The sequence below is a fragment of the Grampus griseus genome, assembly GCF_964374135.1.
Source record: "Grampus griseus genome assembly, chromosome: 14".
NCBI classification, from domain to species: Eukaryota; Metazoa; Chordata; class Mammalia; order Artiodactyla; family Delphinidae; genus Grampus; species Grampus griseus.
In genome coordinates, this window is record NC_139008.1 from 51,201,788 (window position 1) to 51,222,233 (window position 20,446).

The following is a 20,446-nucleotide window of genomic DNA, read 5'->3' on the forward strand; positions in this document are numbered from 1 at the left end:
TATAGCTTGCCCAATTATTTGTTATAATATTTTTTTTTACCATCTGAACAAAGGCAATGATTTATTGGTAATGGCAATGAATGAAATATTGAAAGTCTTATACACACTACTATATATAAAGTAAATAATCAATAAGGATCTACTGTATAGCACAGGGAACTCTACTCAATACTTTGTAATGGCCTATATGAGAAAATAATCTAAAAGAGTGTATATATATATATATATATATATATATATATATATATATGTATAACTGATTCACTGTGCTGTATACCTGAAATTAACACAACATTGTAAATCAATTACATATTTTTTTAATTAAATTAAAAAAAAAAGAAGGTCTCTGGCGAGAATCAAGCAATTATCCAAGAGCTGTAGATCTGATTGCAATATGGTCTTCCAGTGTCTTTTGTACCTTAGTGGCTTTCTCCTTTTTTGCAAACTACTCATTTGAAATCATTCATGTTTGCTGCCTGGACTGGAGTTCCAATAAAAGTAAAATATGAAATTCTAGTTGTTTCTTCTTCACTTGATTGGACTAAATAAATATAGTTATGCTGTTAACATTCTGAAACTTAACATATGAAGTGGGACAATACCATCTTCTTTAATACCATCCTCTGAGAGTTCCAGAGCTGGAATTGGTTCACTTCTTTCTGCCTCTTCAAAATCCATAGATAGGGGTAAATTGATAGAAATTTTTACGTATTTCGGACCCTGACCATTATCTGGACCTTGAAATTTCATTGAATAAAGCTTAACAGGCTGATTGAAGACTACAGTAATAAGCAGCTGTCCATCCCAATCAGATTCCAAGAAGGTCATGTCTTTTCATAAACAGTTGTCAAATCCATGCTCCTCACTTTCATTAAGACATTCACAGCCAGATTTGTTAATAAAAAAGCATAAAATCCATATAGCCTTTTGGAATATCTGTGTCCTCATTGCTTCCAGGGCTGTTTTCTAAGTGCTGCTTGGTTTTTTCTTCTAGTCCCACAGCATCTGCTCCTTGATACTGATCAACTCTCACTTTGTTTCAAAAAAACAAAAAGGTAGGTATTGCTGACATATTGTTGGTGGCAGCTGTTCCCTGACACTGATGTACACCTACTTCCAAGGAAACTGCTTGTGGATACTTATTACACATAGAGCTGAATGCTGGGGCAATCCTTAAACACAGTCCACACCCTCGCATGGTGAATTTGACATGGTGAGTCTGGAAATCCAGGTCACTCCTGACCCGTTTCACACCCACCACTCTCAGAGAGCCTGGCAGGGTGGCCACAACACCACTGGCTTCAAAATTGAAGGAGAAGAAGGCCCTGGAGAGGAAGGGGGGAGGCTCAGGAAGACCTAGGCCTGGACAAAGGAGGTGGTGACCCTGGCGTCTTCTCCAGGGTCCTCCAGTGCCGAGTCAGGCCAGAGAGCGGAGCAGCAGAGGGGGCGGGATGGGAGGGAGAGAGGAAAGATGAGGGAAGAGAAGGCCTATAATTTTATATGATGTAATCATAGATGCATTTATACAATATATAATGTAAGATACAACTAACAACACATTATACGTATGAGATATATAATACACACTATATTGATTATAATGTGTTATACATTTAAAATTATATATAGTTTTTTATATATATTTTATAACATTATAGTGTATATATATATATGTATATATATAAATATACATATATATTAATTTTTGGAATAGGTTTTGGGATAGTTTTATTAGGCTATTATTCACCTACCACAAAATTCAGTAAAGTCCACAAATCCAAAAAGGGAGTAAATAAAATGGGGCTGATAGAAAACTCTCCTTCTTGGGGTGTCTGCAGATGGCCCATCTGATCAGGAATTTGATTACATGGGTTGATCAACATATGTAACAGAGGACAGGCTATTGAAATGTTTTCTTTCCCAGCTTCTAGCCTATAGGCTAGGTGAGAACGATCATTTTTATTTTTCAAAAGATAAAATTTTAGTTATCAATATTTCTCAATGCCAACTATAATAATTGCATCCAATTTGTTTATTAAATCATTTCAAATTTAGGGCAATATCTCTTTTAATTTTGTGGTTTTAACGTTTTTCTTATAAGCAAAATAAGACAGGATTTAAAAATTCCTGGGCTTGTTTTCTTTGACCACGTCTGACCACATCTGAGTCTGGTTTCTAAGTTCCTAATTGTTTCAGTCAGGTTCTCATTCTCCTTAAATTGTCGTTGAGCTGTTGAAGAGGGTTACAATTTCCTCCATATTTATTTGAAATTGAATGGTCAATTAAAATATACACTAACTAACCCCTAAACTGACTGGACTTTTAAGAGATTTTTCAAAATGTATTTAAGGGAAAAGTAAAATAAATGATGCTTGAATGGTTAAAAGCTCTACAATTCTTTAAAAAGCCCATTTTAATTTAGGCTGAAACCCATGCAATGTGAAAAGTGCTACAAAGAACAGAGTGGGGGCAGTGAGGGTGCTTGTGTTCTTCATCCAAGGGAAGGTAGAAATAGTAAAAGCAGAGAGGTGAAGATTAGCGGAGACAAAGAAAGGGATGGTGGCTTCCGATCTGGCACCCTAGCATCTCCTTAGAATTAAATGGATGTGAGGCCCATGAGGGAAGCTTGGCCCCAGCCTCTGGGAAACCAGTCTCACAAAGTACCCTGCACCCAAGAGTAACAGACAATGAGGTGTCTGTCAGAGCCACCTTCCCTCCAAGGACTATGCACATCTGAACAAGGAGCATACAGGGTCCAAACACCATGGGGGGGAGCCCCCCAAATTCTATGCTGCACACAACTTCCTGGACCCTTCTGGGAACTGGGGGCATGGGAGCAAAGACTCTTCATACTCACTGAGACTGAATCTTCCTCAACCCAGGTGAAAAGAGGACTGAGAGTCAGCTACAATTTAATTTTTTTAGATTGAAGAATAAAGCATTGTGCCATACTTTCAAACATGAGAATTTTTGGCAGCAGAAACAAGCTGACAACTTACGTTAAAAGTTTTCTCTTTGATCTCTGCATTTTCTCACCTCTGGGAAATGTGTCAGATCCAAGCTGACATGGGTAAGGCAGGTACTTTGTTGCTGGAATAAGAAGAGATGATGGAGGCAAATCCACAGTGATGGAAACTCTCCCACTTATATTTAACATGGGCCTTCTGGGTTCCATGCTTTAAGAATGGAGGCACTGTGAAAAGACAAAGGACCCAGAACCCAGGGGTTGTTCAAAAATCACTTTACCTTGTCAGAGACAGCACCAGGGTACAGCTAAGAGAATGAGCTGGGTTCAATCTGAGTTTCACCACTACTGCTGTGTGATCTGAGGAATGTTACTTATCTTCTCTGTGTTTCAATTCCATTATTTGTATATGGGCATAATCATGGAGTATCCTATAATATTATTGAGATGATTAAATGAGCTAATATATCCATAGCATTTAGAACATTGTCTTGCCCAGGATTAGGGCTCAGTGAATGTTAGTATCATCATCATCATCTTTATCATCATTATTATTACATGGGATTATGTCAGGTGACCAGGGTACTAATTTGACTTTATTCCTTTCCTTTTGCAAAACAAAAAGGACTAAATCAAATGGACTAATATCAGCTATTTCTAAACACATTTTCAGCAGCAGAAATAACTTTTCCTAGACATAAACTTCTAAAGAAGCTAAGCATATATGTATTCATTGATATTCTTTTGATTCTAGTTGCTTAAGTCAACAAGCAAAATAAATTTATGGGCTCAAATTACAAAATAACCTAGGAAGGTCCAGCTTCAAGCATAGCTGGATACAGAGGTACAAACAAAGATATCAAGATCAGTTTGTCTGCCTCCTCTCTCCTCTGCTTTCCCTCCTTCTACTCCATTCCCAGGATCCTTGCCTCCTCATCACAGGGTGACCACTGGAAGCTCTCAGAGTAACATCCTTTTAATGTCCAAACTAGTGAAGAAGAGTAAACATCTTTCCCCCAGAATTCCCTGTGAAGGTCCTGACGTTCACTTTGATTGGCTGGCCTAGACCTCATGTCCAAGCCTACAGCAATCATAATGGCCAGAGGAATGTGTTGCACTGATTGGTCGCTGGAGTCACATGTCCCACCCCTGAGGCTGGAAAGAAGCCCTGACCCTGAGAACAGAGAAAAAGAAAAGGTTGTTCCCACTAGGCTTGCTCTGCACCCTACCTCCTTGACAGTCCCTTCTCGAAACCCCAAGTGCTCCTAGTTTGAAACTCCTTGTACGTGGGGATCTCTAGCATTCTGCACGTTTGCTAGGATGCAAATCCTATCGAAGCAGTTACTACGGTCAGGGGCCAGAGTAGTGCCCTTGGGGAGGTTCCATTGATTCTTTATCAAATCATAGCCTGCAGACAGCTACCAGCTCCAACGTCCCGTGTGGCATTGCTTTGTCTCTGTGTGCCCACATCAGTGCCGCCTACCACAGCCTTGTATCTAGTGGGGGCAGGAGAATCATCTGGGTTCAGTTCTACATCACATTATGAGTGATGCCTCCTCTTCTAGTTATTTACTGCAATGTAACCAACAACCTCAAAACATAGGGTCTTAAGACAATAATCATTTATTAGTGTCTCTCATGGTTCTGGGGTCAGCCAGGCTCCTCTGGGCACATCTGGCTCCCAGCTCTCGGTGGTTACAGTCAGAAAGCAACTAGAGCTAGAGTCATCTTGAAGTTTTCTATGTTCACATGCATGGCATTCCGTGACCTGGGAAGATGGAATAGCTGGGGCTGGAACAGCTGGGGCTCATTGGCCATCTCTCTTCTCTCTCAGTGGCCTCTCCACCTGGTACCTTCAGCACATGGCAGCCTCAGTGTTACTTCTGTTGCACTCTTTAGGTTGAGGCAATGACAAAGCCCACCCGATTTCAAGGGGTGTGAACACAAACCCTACCCCTTAGTGGGAGAGTGTCAAAGGATGCATAGTCCTCTTCAACCATCACATCTCCTGGGGATGGCAGGGGGTCAACATAAAATCATGTTTTAGAGTTTATCCTTGGTCATGCTATTCTAATTCAGTCCTGCCCTTGGCAGAAATGAGGTGTGATTATCAGGACATACCAAGAAAAATGGCTTCTTAAACAACTGTGAGCCAAAAAAGAGGCTTAGACACCACATTAAGTGCAGTGGTCTGGACATATTGACCTATTTTGGATAGTTGGGATCCCTTCTAACCCTTGCAGAAATACTGCAATCTTCACCCTAGTGCAGTTTGAGCTTTTGCAATGGAATACAGCTAGAACCAAGAAAAACATTCTCTTTTTCACTTACTGATTAAAAGCAGTGAGCCACTCTTGAGAGACAGTGAATACAATTTGATGTTATTATGCAGAGTTTGACCATTGGGGGGAAAATACAATGTTATCTTTAAGGTAGGCTCTGGTTTTAATTGCAAATTTTAGAATGGGGCTTCACATCCAGGATAAGAAGGAAAATACACAAACTGCTGACTGAATCGATGCTCAACACTCTGCTCTCTGTGTCCTCCTCGTCCTTGGGGTGATTACTAAGCATGTAAGCAAAATCAGAAGTCAGGGAGAAAGTAAGAAAGGAATGCATATACATGAGCCTCCAGAGGAAACCATTTCAGGCTGGATTATGGAATCCTGATTCTCAGTGAATTGCAAGAGTGTTTAAGAAAAGATTGCACAGGTGAAAGTGTGAAGCTATTGTCAAAACATGCAAATGTTTTGTCTTCCTTTTAATTTCTGACACCAAGTCAGTCCTAACCCCTTTTATTGGACCTTAAATGTCTCAAAAATAGGGGGCTTCCCTGGTGGCACAGTGGTTGAGAGTCCGCCTGCCGATGCAGGGGATACGGGTTCGTGCCCCGCTCCGGGAAGATCCCACATGCCGCGAAGTGGCTGGGCCCGTGAGACATGGCCGCTGAGCTTGCGCGTTCAGAGCCTGTGCTCCGCAACGGGACAGGCCACAGCAGTGAGAGGCCCGCGTACCGCAAAAAAACAAAACAAAACAAACAATGTCTCAAAAATAAAGGAAGAACATAACTTCTCATTATAGAATTGACCTCTTACTGGGAGCTAAGTTCTCCTGAATAAAGAGGTCTAGATAAAATTATTAAACCAAAGCAAAGATGATCTCCAGCCTTCTGCTCCTTAATGTGCTAACATTCGGGTCTGCAAAATCCATTCTCTTCCTAGTGACTCTGGCAGTGCTAACTCTGGGATGCTATGGCCAACTCCTTTCTTCTCAAGGGCCAAGACTCTGTCCAGTTAACAGGCAAATGTTTATAAACCTGACCATTCAATAGGTATTCAATTTGCATTTTCTGAGCACCAACCACATGCCAGGGGCTGTTCTACATACTTGTTTTACAGAAATGAATAAGCCAGTCATAACTTTGATGTATGAAACTTACAGTTTGGTACCATGTCTTTCTAGAAGAGCAGCCGTGGGAGGGGGGAATTCTATACATTAATCATAACTACTGTAGAGCCAAGAGGGAGATGAAAAGAGAGTTTTCTAAGCTTTGTAGTTGAATGATGCTCCTCTTATTTCCCCAGTCCTATACATATTCTCTAGGAAAAGTATGGAGAACCCCAGATGTGGCTGATATAATAGAAGATGTTTTCTGTAAGGCTGAGCTATTAGTTAACTTTCTCCAAGATAGAAGATCACAAATATTGGTTCAAAGTGCATGCATATCATTCCCTATCAACACAAAATTTTGTTTTGGGGAACAGAGCTGGATTCATTAACTTGTGGCTAATGCTGAAGGGAAAAGACCATGATGCTGTTGCTGGTGAAAAAAAATCAATGGGCAGGTGGAGTATGGAACCCATTCAATCAACAAATATTTATTAAGTTCCCAGAGGTCCTAGGGTTATCATGGAAAACAAGACAGAGTGACTCCTCTTGTGAATTTTGTGTTCTGGCTGGGGATACAAATAGTAATGAGTGCAAAAAAAAAAAAATCTATAATGATAGTGAAGATGATCCAGGACCTCGGAAAAAGAATGGAGGCAAAAATCGAGACGATGAAAGAAATGTTTAATAAAGACATAGAAGAATGAAGAAAAAGGAAATAGAGATGAACAATACAATAACTGAAATGAAAAATACACTAAAAGGAATCAATAGCGGAATAACTGAGGCAGAAGAACGGATAAGTGACCTGGAAGACAGAATGGTGGAATTCACTGCTGCAGAACAGAATAAAGAAAAAAGCATGAAAAGAAATGAAGACAGCCTAAGAGACCTCTGGGACAACATTAAATGCAACAACATTCACATTATAGGGGTCCCAGAAGGAGAAGAGAGAGAGAAAGGACCCAAGAAAATACTTGAAGAGATTATAGTCTAAAACTTTCCTAACATGGGAAAGGAAATAACCACCCAAGTCCAGGAAGTGCAGAGAGTCCATACAGGATAAACCAAAGGAGAAACATGCCAAGACACATAGTAATCAAATTGGCAAAAATTAAAGACAAAGGAAAATTATTGAAAGCAGCAAGGGGAAAACAACAAATAACATACAAGGGAACTCCCATAAGGTTAACAGCTGATTTCTCAGCAGAAACTCTACAAGCCAGAAGGGAGTGGCATGACATACTTAAAGTGATGAAAGGGAAGAAACTACACCAAGATTACTCTACATGGCAAGGATATCATTCAGATTTGATGGAGGAATCAAAAGCTTTACAGACTAGCAAAAGCTATGAGAATTCAGTACCACCAAACCAGCTCTACAACAAATGCTAAAGGAACTTCTCTAAGTGGGAAACACAAGAGAAGAAAAGGACCTACAAAAACAAACCCAAAACAATTAAGAAAATGTTCGTGGGAGCATACATATCAATAATTACCTTAAACGTAAATGGATTAAACGCTCCAACCAAAAGACACAGGCTTGCTGAATGGATACAAAAAGAAGACCCATATAAATGCTGTCTACAAGAGCCCCACTTCAGACCTGGGGACACATACAGACTGAAAGTAAGGGGATGGAAAAAGATATTCCATGCAAATGGAAATCAAAAGAAAGCTGGAGTAGCGATATTCATATCAGATAAAATAGACTTTAAAATATAGAATGTTACAAGAGACAAGGAAGAACACTACATAATTACGAAGGTATCAATCCAAAAAGAAGATTTAACAATTATAAATGTATATGCACCCAACATAGGAGCACCCCAATACATAAGGTAACTGCTAACAGTTATAAAAGAGAAAATTGACAGTAACACAATAATAGTGGGGAAATTTAACACCTCACCTACACCAATGGACACATACACCAAACAGAAAATTAATAAGGAAGCACAAGCTTTAAATGACACAATAGATCAGATAGATTTAATTGATATTTACAGGACATTCCATCCAAAAACAGCAGATTACACTTTCTTCTGAAGTGTGCACAGAACATTCTTCAGGATAGATCACATACTGGATCACAAATCAAGCCTCAGTAAATGTAAGAAAATTGAAATCATATCAACCATCTTTTCTGACCACAATGCTATGAGATTAGAAATGAATACAGGGGAAAAAAACTTAAAAACCACAAACACATGGAAGCTAAACAATACGTTACTAAATAACCAAGAGATCACTGAAGACATCAAAGAGGAAATAAAAAAATACCTAGAGACAAATGACAATGAAAACACGACGATCCAAAACCTATGGGATGCAGCAAAAGCAGTTCTAAGAGGGAAGTTTATAGCTATAAAAGCCTACCTCAAGAAACAAGAAAAATCTCAAATAAACAATCTAACCTTGCACCTAAGGGAACTAGAGAAAGAAGAACAAACAAAACCCAAAGTTAGCAGAAGGAAAGAAATCATAAAATCAGAGCAGAAATAAATGAAATACAAACAAAGAGAACAATAGCAAAGATCAATAAAACTAAAAGTGGTTTCTTTGAGAAGATCAACAAAATTGATAAACCATTAGTCAGACTCATCAAGAAAAAGAGGGAGAGGACTCAAATCAATAAAATTAGAAATGAAAAAGGAGAAGTTACGACAGACACCACAGAAATAGAAAGCATCCTAAGAGACTACTACGAGCAACTCTAGGCCAATAAAATGGACAACCTGGAAGAAATGGACAAATTCTTAGAAAAGTATAACCTTCCAAGACTGAACCAGGAAGAAATAGAAAATATGAACAGACCAATCACAAGTAATGAAATTGAAACTGTGATGAAAAATCTTCCAACAAACAAAAGTCCAGGACTGGATGGCTTCACAGGTGAATTCTATCAAACGTTTAGAGAAGAGCTAACACCCATCCTTCTCAAACTCTTCCAAAAAATTGCAGAGGAAGGAACACTCCCAAACTCATTCTGTGAAGCCACCATCACCCTGATAGCCAAACCAGACAAAGATACTACAAAAAAAGAAAATTACAGACCAATATCACTGATGAATACAGATGCAAAAATCCTCAACAAAATACTAGCAAACAGAATCCAACAACACATTAAAAGGATCATACACCATGATCATGATCAAGTGGGATTTATCCCAGGGATGCAAGGAATATTCAGTATATGCAAATCAATCAATGTGATGCACCATATTAACAAATTGAAACATAAAAACCATATGGTCATCTCAATAGGTGCAGAAAAAGCTGTTGACAAAATTCAACATCATTTATGCTAAAAACTATCCAGAAAGTGGGCATAGAGGGAACCTACCTCAAGATAATAAAGGCCATATACAACAAACCCACAGCAAACATCATTCTCAATGGTGAAAAACTGAAAGCATTTTCTCTAAGATCAGGAACAAGACAAGGATATCCACTCTCACCACTATTATTCAGCATAGTTATGGAAGTCCTAGCCATGACAATCAGAGAAGCAAAAGAAATAAAAGGAATACAAATTGGAAAAGAAGAAGTAAAATTGTCACTGTTTGCAGATGACATGATACTATACATAGAGAATCCTGAAGATGCCACCAGAAAACTACTAGAGCAAATCAATGAATTTGGTAAAGTTGCAGGATACAAAATTAATGCACAGAAATCTCTTGCATTCCTATATACTAATGATGAAAAATCTGAAAGAGAAATTAAGGAAACACTCCCATTTACCACTGTAACAAAAAGAATAAAATACCTCAGAATAAACCTACCTAGGGAGACAGAAGACCTGTATGCAGAAAACTATAAGATATTGATGAAAGAAATTAAAAATAACACCAACAGATGGAGAGATATACCATGTTTTTGGATTGGAAGAATCAATATTGTGAAAATGGCTATACTACCCAAAGAAATCTACAGATTCAATGCGATCCCTATCAAATTACCAATGGCATCTTAAATCTTGTATGGAGACAAGAAAGACCCCCAATAACCAAAGCAGTCTTGAGGGAAAAAAGTGGAGCTGGAGGAAACAGACTCCCTGACTTCAGACTATACTACAAAGCTACAGTATTCAAGATGATATGGTACTGGCACAAAAACAGAAATATAGGTCAATGGAACAAATAGAAAGCCCAGAGATAAAACCACATACCTATGGTCAACTAATCTATGAGAAAGGAGGCAAGGATATACAATGGAGAAAAGACAGTCTCTTCAATAAGCAGTGTTGGGAAAACTGGACAGCTACATGTAAAAGAATGAAATTAGAACACTCTCTAACACCATACACAAAAATAAACTCAAAATGGATTAGAGACCTAAATGTAAGACAGGACACTATAAAACTCTTAGAGGAAAACATAGGAAGAGCACTCTTTGACATAAATCACAACAAGATCTTTTTTGACCCACCTCCTAGAGTAATGGAAATAAAAACAAAAATAAACAAATGGGACCTAATGAAACTTAAAGGCTTTTGTACAGCAAAGGAAACCATAAACAAGATGAAAAGACAACCCTCAGAATGGGAGAAAATATTTGCAAACGAATCAACGGACAAGGGATTAATGTCAAAAATATATAAACAGCTCATGCAGCGCAATATTACAAAAACAAACAACCCAATCCAAAAATGGGCAGAAGACCTAAATAGACATTTCTCCAAAGAAGACATACAAATGGTCAAGAAGCACATGAAAAGCTGCTCAACATCTCTAATTATTAGAGAAATGCAAATCAAAACTACAATGAGGTGTCACCTCACACCAGTTAGAATGGGCATCATCAGAAAATCTACAAACAACAAATGCTGGAGTGGGTGTGAAGAAAAGGAACTCTCTTGCACTGTTGGTGGGAATGTAAATTGATACAGCCACTATGGAGGTTCCTTGAAAAACTAAAAATAGAATTACCATATGATCCAGCAATCCCACTACTGGGCATATACCCAGAGAAAACCATAATTCAAAAAGACACATGCACCCCAATGTGCATTGCAGCACTATTTACAATAGGTCATGGAAGCAACCTAAATGCCCATCAACAGATGAATGGATAAAGAAGATGTGGTACATATATACAATGGAATATTACTCAGACATAAAAAGGAATGAAATTGGGTCATTTGTAGAGATGTGGTTGGATCTAGAGACTGTCATACAGAGTGAAGTAAGTCAGAAAGAGAAAAACAAATATCGTATATTAACGCATATATGTGGAACGTAGAAAAATGGTATAGATGAACCGGTTTGCAGGGCAGAAATTGAGACACAGAGGTAGAGAATAAACGTTCTCTAATGGACACAAAGGGGGGAAAGCAGCAGGGGGGTGGGGATGGTGGTGTGATGAATTGGGAGATTGGGATTGACGTGTATACACTGATGTGTATAAAATGGATGACTAATAAAAAATATAATTAAAATAAATTAAAAAATTAAAATAAATTATACAATTTCAGAATAAGGTGGAAGAGAATGACAGAGATAGGTCATGTTTTAGATAAATTAATCACAGGAGGGTTTTTAAGGAGTTGATATTTAAGCTGGCCCTGACCAATGAGCAGTAATGAGGCATGCAAGGCTCTATGGGAAGATGGTTCCAGGCAGAGAAGACAGCATGGGACTAAGCAAGAGATCCAGTGGGACAGGCCAAAACAGAGTGGTACAAGGAGCAGGGTGACTGGTCATAGTACTTACCTAGTTTGTGTTGAGCCACCTGATAGGGGAAAGAAATTTGGAAAGAATTTCTATTTGGAAGGAAATGATCTAGATATTTAAACAAGATTATGTACAGCTCAGAGGCAGAGCACTGAGGAAAAATTGATACCATGAAAGCTGGGTAAATTCTTCCTATATAGGTAAAAATCAACCCTTGAGATGTAGGTAAAACTGAGCTGACTGATGAGGTCCAGCAGCTGCTGAGAAGAAATGTGAAGACCTTGAAGCAGGAAGGCTCTGACAAGTTTAACTTTGGAGTCCACCGGCTTTCAGAATTGAGGGTCAGGTGACCTTATTCTATGGGGTGAAGGTAGAAAGTGATTGCTTCCTTCTTTGCTTAAGCTGTCATCCTGGAAATGTACTAGAAGACTGGATTCTTTATAAGCTTTAGCCACAGCACATCAGAATAGAGTTAAATTTTTATAAAGAAGAAAAGGAAAATTACCAATCCAATGCTTTCTGTTCTGCGGTAGCCAGATGAGAATAACCCAAAGTCCTCAAGTGTCCATGGTCCCTCAGGGTCCCATGATAAGGAGAAATCCCAACATCATTTAAGTAATACCCCTACCTGCACCGTGATGCTGACTGTTCTCACTCTTGGCTCGTGAGGTCACTGCAGGGCTTTGTGATTCTGCAGGAGGAAACTGTTGAGTAGACTCGGATGATGGAGACTATGAATCCATAGTAAGTCTTGCTTGCTGCTCTCCGTGTTATGTGGAATGCTTTCAGATTTCTCTTCTCTTTTGGACGCTATGGCCAAAGGGTAGAGTTGACTCTTTTTCCAATGTGTTTTTTGCCATCTTCCCTTTCAGAAATATAATGTCTTATGCTTCCTCTCTGATATTCTAGTCTATTCTCCAAAACTGTGAACTTTTCTTTGAGCACAAATTGCTTTCTGCCTCTCAGGAATGGGGACTACTTCCCACTCTTTGCTCCTATCTCTGGCTGGTACATGGTCTGGCCCAGGGTCTTCTTCCTGTACTTCCACAGACCCCTGTTCTTCTTGGACATCCTGGAAGTGGAGAGGTTCCCTCTTGACCTTCCCATGGAGTAAGGCTTCCAGTAGCATCAGTACAAGGTCAACAAAAGACATACTAACCTTTGAAGCCATAGGCCTGCCTCTTATGATTGATTCCCTTTTATCTCTTGTGTTTCTCATAGTTCTTGTCTACTCAGTCTAGAGACAAAAGTCTGCCTGTTATTGGACTCAAGTAAAATTTACTTCAGCCCCACCTTGTGGTCCTGAGTCAAACTTAAAGGAAAGTTGGTTTGGCAGATATTAAACTGGCTCACCAGATCTGTTTCCCTTTCTTCCTGGTTACACAGCTAGACCACATTTCCCAGATTCCTCTACAGTTACTTGTGGCCATGTGTCTGAATTCTATCTAGTAGAATGTGGCCCATGAAGATTTCCCATGAGCTATCTTCCACTTTATTTTTTTCCCTATCTATCAGCTAGATGGAGAGGATTCTAAGAACTAAGATGGGGACTCATGAGATGAAGGAGTCTGGGTCTCACCAACCAGGAGAATCCAGTGGACTTTATATGAATTAGAAATATATTTTTGTATTTTGGGGCTACTGAAATTATAGGGGCTGTTTTTTATAGCAGCTAACATTACTTATCCTAAGTAATACAGTTGGTCACATCCCTTTCACAAGGTACTGTCCCACCCAGACACAATACATTCTCCTAAACTCCCCCCAGATCACCAGACCGTATTTTTGGGTCTTTGGCTCACTCCCAAGAGTGAGTCTGATTAATGGAGTCTAATTAAGAACACATGTATAAGAAGCTGAGGCCCCTCTTTCCCACACCAGATCCCTGATAGCTAATATTTAGTGAGCACAGACTGTTAAGAAAAGCAGATTTAATATGAAGCTAATAAAGTTTAAGCTTGGGGCCTCTCACATACATGGAGCTTTCCCAAGGCCTTGAAAAGGGCCTTAGCATGTTCACATATTTAAGTGTTTTCATAAAATCTGCAAATGCAAAATGTTTTAATTTTTTTTTTATTTGTGGGAGGGTATATTTAAATAAACTTCAGGCCCCACCAAATCTAGACACAGCCTTGAGGCTGAGTGTCTAACATATATTTTCAAATGTCATCCTCACAGCCCTGAAATAATAGGTACTATTATTTTATGCAGAAGAAATCTGATGCATGAAGATTTTAAGTCACTTGCCCCAAGTCACGCAGCTCTGATTTTCTGGAGACAGAATTCAGGCACAGGCTCTAAAGCCCAAGCCTGTTGCCACCCTCATGGTGTCTCTAGCCCACCCATGGGTCACATGCATGTGGTCCAGGGAATCAAACCAGGAAGCATGAAGCAATAGCAGCAGTGTTTAGTATATTTCTCTTGGCTCCTCTGAATGACTTCCTTTGGACTCATCCTAATTTCTTCAGTCTCGGATAAGAAGAGCTGGAGAGTTTTTCTTCAGGGCTCCCTTAAAGTGTTCATTTCATACAACAAGAAACACATAGGATTTAGCATCAGAAGATGTGAGTTTTAGACTAAGGAAACAATGGGACGTAATGGCACAGATTTTGCCAAGAGTTTGATGTACGTAGCAGCAAGCAACTGGATCAAACGAACAACTATGGGCTGTCCAAGGCAGTGGAACAGCTTCAAAGCTCATTACTACCTCAGCTTCCACATGGTGCAAAATAACTGGAAGACGCGGAGGATAAAGAGGCAGGCTCAGAAAGGGGGTTAAAACGCGTAACTCCAGATGAGCCTTCAGGGCCAGCAATGCCCTGAGGATTGTGGGCGCACACCCAGCTGTTACCTCTGTGGTGGTTTGATCCCCAGCTAATACGCCAGCTGGTGGAGTATTATTTCCTTGTTGACTTTTTTGCTGCCACCTGGGGAGTCTTGGTAACTGTAAACAAAGATTTAGAACACTAATAAAGTGTCGGGCGCCAATGCAGTTTACTCTGTACTAAAATCAAGTAAGCTGTGGATGAGCAGCTGGCATGGGGGATCCCAGACATAAGGGCTGGTGGGAAGCAGGAGTCCAGGAGCAGGGAGGTGGGGTGAGAGAAAGGGATCTGACTGCTGCAGCCTGTCAGTTCAGAGCCCGACTTGGACTCAGGCACATGGAGTAGATGCTGTTGCATGGGCAGGGCCCCCAGCCCCTGGCTGCTTTCAGTGTTGGCTGCTAAGGGCTCACGGAGGCCTCCTTCCCCAAGAATTGCCCTTAACTGATGCCTAGGAGGTTATACCCCTATACCCCCCACCAGGAGAAGCCTATAGCAATGACTGACTGATGCAGGGGTACAAAAGGCCAGCCCCCTTGCCTTAAGGAGGGGATGATTGTGTCTCCAGAGCCTTTCATGGATCAGGCCAAGTTTAGATTTTGCCAGAACACACATCGTTGCTTGCCTTCTTCCCCTGTCCTGTCTTCTGTCCTCCCTTAGAGGCTTCTCCTAAGCATCCTTCCTCAATATACCCTGGGCACCTGATTTTTCCTGTCCTGGGCTCTGCTTCTGGGGAATCCGACCTAAGACACAATGAGGGTTTTAGGCCCCCAGTTGCCACAGCTAAGCCTGGCAGGAAGTGGGCAGGGCTTTGAAACAGGAAGTCCCCAGAGATGTGCATTTAGGGCACATCCTCCTGCTATGTATATACGTAGGGAATGGCAGGTAGAAATTGAAGACACATTTTGAGAAGCAAGTGTCAGCTCCCGGGAGAAACGAGTCAGCAGAGGATGGATGTCAGGGCCCTAACCTGGAAAGTACAACTGGTGCACATAGCAAGAAAATCAAAGACTATCCCAGTGCTAGAGACTGGGTCAGCAAAGCCAGGGTAGAAAATGCTATGACTTGTAGGATCCATGGAGGTTCAGGACTCATATGTGGCTCACCAAATCCTTCATCTGTTGGTAGCAAGACCCAGCTACTTAGTAGCCTTGTGAATCTGAGCAAGTTAATTTTCTTTTCTAAACCTCAATTTCTTCATTTGTAAAATGGCATACAGCATGCACTAAAATGGTAAATATTTTATTATATACATATCATTCTAAGCCACAGTGAGTAATGGAATTTTTGCCTGCTACAGGGAAGACCTGGATTTCTACATAGGGCCTACCTGTAGATCCAGACTTGGAAAGCAAAGGAAAACAAAGCTATGGGATAAAATATAGGGGCTGAAATAATGGCCACATCAACTCGAAAGGCCATGATGTTGCTTGTATGGCTACCTGTGGTCCTGTATCTTAAGGTCCAGACCTCTGTGGTGCCATTTTTGCATCTTCAGAGCCAGTCGTAAAAGCAAGAGGGAGAGGGAGAGAAAGAGGGAGAGACAGCTGTAAGCCAAGAATCCTCCAGATTTGAATATCACTTATCTAGAATTGGACCCAAGAGGGACTGTTGGGGACAGAAAGTTGGCCAATCAATTGTTATTGACCTCAAGTCTGAAACTGCAAGAGAATTTTTCTCAAGCTTGGCAGACACTACATTCACAATGCCAGATTCCCAGTGCGTAAATCCAACTGGAAATTCCCAAAGACCAGAGCACCAGGAACTCTGAGCCACTCAAATGTTCTTTCCCTAGGATGACTCTCTACTCTCCCTATACTTCTGTACAGAGTTGTATCGTCTTTATTTTAGCAAAGGGTTCCAAGAAGCAGACCTTGAGATGAGAATTCCCATGCAACTTGATGTATTGAGGAAGTTCTCTTGGGAAAAATTGGGTGTGGAAAGCAGGACAGGGAAGGAAAGAAGCCAAGCCAAGTTCTAGCCTCAGCCTTAACCTTCAGGAGAGGTTGGTAATGTAAATTACACCTCAAATTTCGGCCTAACTCCAAGGCAAAAGAGCTGGGCTTTCCTTTTTCCACTCCAGTCAATCATTGGATAGGGACTACTTTTGAGGAACTTCTGTCTCTCAAGCCAACACAATAGCCCCAGGGAGGTTCTCCATAGAGCATCATAGAGATGGACAATTAGAAGTAAAACAGAAGACAAGGAAAAGCATACTGAAAAGGTCAAAGGGATCGAAGGGAATCTGAGTGGAACACCATTGGAGATGCTACACACTTACACTTATTCTTTTCTTTTCTTTTCTTTTTTTGCGGTATGCAGGCCTCTCACTGTTGTGGCCTCTGCCGTTGCAGAGCACAGGCTCCGGACGCACAGGCTCAACGGCCATGGCTTATGGGCCCAGCCGCTCCGCGGCATGTGGGACCTTCCCGGACCGGGGCACGAACCCGTGTCCCCTGCATCGGCAGGCGGACTCTCAACCACTGCGCCACCAGGGAAGCCCCACACTTACACTTATTTTAAGGGAATGGAAAAATCTAGTTTCTGCACATATGCAATTTATTCTATTGGCTTTAGTGTTATAAAATTGGAAGGGCATAGGATTTAGCCTTAAAAGATGTGAGTTATAGTTGTTGTTCTAACTCATATAAACTTTTTGACCTTGGGTGGGTCACTTAACTTCCCAGAAACTTAGTTTCTACATCTATAAATGGGTTTATTACTTTTGAGCTTTTCAATATACATTGATATTTTCTGTTGGCTCCACAGGTTTTTGATATATGTATTTTAAAACCTTAAATAAGATGGTAGGTTTTTCATTTTGGCTTGTGATTTTGATAGTATTCTTTCTTTATAGTTCAAGGCATAGTGTTAGCCATTCAAACTAACACTGTTATGTGTTAGTTCCTTTCATTACTGTTCCTTTTATTACTATGTTATGTCTTTCTTTATGCTTTTTAGCTTGAATTAAATTATATCTGACATTAATATTGTTATATCAGCTTTCTTTTAGTTAGTAATTGTCTTTTGTGTTTTTTCTATTTTCAACATTTCTGGACAATTATGTTTTAGATGTGTCTATTGTAAACGACAGATGGTTGGATTTTTAAAAATCTGGCCTGATAATCTTGTTCCTATAGGCCACTTGAATTCCTTTATATTTATTTTGATTACTGCTATATTCATACTTAGTTATATGATCTTATTTTATGTTTTAGATTTATCATGCTCTTTATTTGCCTCTTTTTCCACTTTTTATTCTTTCTGTTTGATAGTTTCAAAATTTTCACATATTTACTTAAGTATAAAATTTTATAACAAAGTTTAAGTTATTCAGTATCTCTACCCTCCTCCCAAATAACCCAAGAACTTAATATGCTTTACTTACACAATAAACACCTCCCTCTTCTATATTTTCCTTGACATTACTTGAATTGTATCTAGTTATGTGGAAAAATACCATTCTTTTTTAAAGAGTCAATAGTAAATTAAACTTATCAACATAGTTCACCAAATTCTACACTAAGTATTGTTTCTATATTTCACTCCAACCTATCTCTCAAGATGTTTTCTCCTTCTGCCTAAAATTCTTTAGTAGTTATTTCAGTGAGGATCTGTGCGTAATAATCTCTCCAATTATTTCCATTTCATCTAGAGTGAATTTATTTCCAGTTGTTGCTGTCTTTCTTAGCATTATTTTCTCATATGTTTTGGAATTTTATTACTGAATGGAGACAGAGAGGTTGCACGCTTTTTCTCTCTCTCTTCCACCCCTTGTTTCACAGTCCTGCATATTTATATTTGATTTCTTCCACCACCTCCCAAGAACAGTAATTCCAAAACCAGGTCTTATATTGGTAGTTCAGGGCTAGCAACCTACACTGATATTGGAGTCATTACATATTCAGCAACCAAGTCAGCAGATTGTTAAGCCTAAGTCCAGGATGAAAGATTTCATTTCTTACAGCTTCCCTGCTTTATATAAATGGTAGCTCAGATAGTGGTTTTAAGAGCTTATTTCAGCACCCTTTAATGTATGAGGAAACCTCAAACTTGCTTCTGATTTCAAACAGTGAGTTTGAAGAGTGAGCCTCTTACTTCCTTTGTGAAATTTTTAGTCTTGTTACCCACAGGAACTCAGATTTCTCCATTGGCTTCTGGACCTGGAGTTCAGTGAGTCTGTAAACTCAATCCCAATTACTCCTCTGTTCAATTCCATTTCTGGCTTTCACAGATGTTTATCTCAGTTTTTAGAATGGCCATATTGTCTAAAAGTCTTCTTTTTAGATGTCATATTCTGTATTAGTCAGCTATTGCTGCATAATACAGTTACCCCTGAAAAGTGAGTGGTTTACTACAATAGTTATTTACTCTCATTCACGTGTCTGGGCTTTGCCTGGGGTTTGGCTAATCTGGGATGGGCTTGGCTGGGCAACTCTGCTTCACTCTGCAGGAAGTGAGATGGGAGAATACAAATTTTGGCTTCTTTATCATCTTGCTATCCAGTCTCCTGTTTGTGTCCCTTCCCCCCACCCCCTGCCATATAGCCAAGTTCAGTAGTAGCCAAAGAACTAGGGTATCATTGATGAGTCCATAAATGTCAGTCCGCTAGGGCACAGAGCTTGTTAGAGAAGGTGAGGGGGGCAACAAAGAATACCTAGTACATATCAGAGGGAAGTCATAGGCAGTTGGTAACTCACTGGGAGACACAGGGCATGTGCAAACAGAAAACCAAGACTCATGAGTCTCAAAAAGGTGTGATTCCCCCAAGACAGATTTTTGGAAAATCACTTTTTTGGCGCTTTTGGAAATTGGCAACTCTTGGCTTAGACTGGGAGATACAGAAGCAGAGGAGTCCCAGTATCTCCAAGTGGGAAAATCCTGTTGCCTTTGAAAACTGTCTTGCACTCAAAGAAATATGATACACTTTGGACTTTTTATCACTTAGGTCTCATTAATCTAGTCTTTTGTACTGAAAAGAATGAAAGGAGGGCAATTTTTTCCATTCAATGGACATTGAAGTGGCAGTCAGGAAAGCTATTGTGTTCCAGCTCTGCCACTGTCAAGTTCTGTGACCTTGGACAATACATGTGGCTTCCTAAGCCTCTGGTTTCCTCCTGCGGAAAATGAGGCGGAAAATGAGGTGGTTGAATCAAATGCCTTCACATCTCTGAAAACTCAGTATCTATAGTTTATAGATGGGATGAGTGGCACTTGCAGTTTTGTTTTCTTTTTATTAAAAAGTATTCAACTCTGCCCATGTTCTGGTCTCTTTACTGAATTACTCGAACTAATGGGAATCTTGTGAAAGAACTTTTTATTTTCTATCTTCCTTTCCCTAACTCTTAAATCCATTATTTTCATCTATGCCTCTCAGGCAAAGGAGAGCCAGCCCTGACAGCCACCCAGGGCAAAACATGGTTTGATAATGATAAAATGAAAAAATTAGATGCCTGTAAATTTAGATCTCCAGCACGGGTACTGATTTCCTGGCCTCGTGGACATCCCAGTAATTATCTAGAATTATGCATAATTTACCTACTTCCATTTTCTAAGAAATTGTCAGCTTTCAGGTCAGGGTTTGACAATTTATT

General features: G+C 39.9%; 1 pseudogene across 1 annotated transcript in view; it reads right to left on the reverse strand.

Moving 5' to 3' along the window:
• Positions 1–364: 364 nt before the first annotated feature.
• LOC309832732 (thioredoxin-like protein 1) overlaps positions 365–20,446 on the reverse strand; it is a 43,648-nt pseudogene continuing 23,566 nt past the window's right edge. Inside the window, exon 2 of the transcript in view lies at positions 365–1,356. The product of the transcript in view is annotated as a thioredoxin-like protein 1 (transcript). The remainder of the gene's footprint in view (positions 1,357–20,446) is intronic.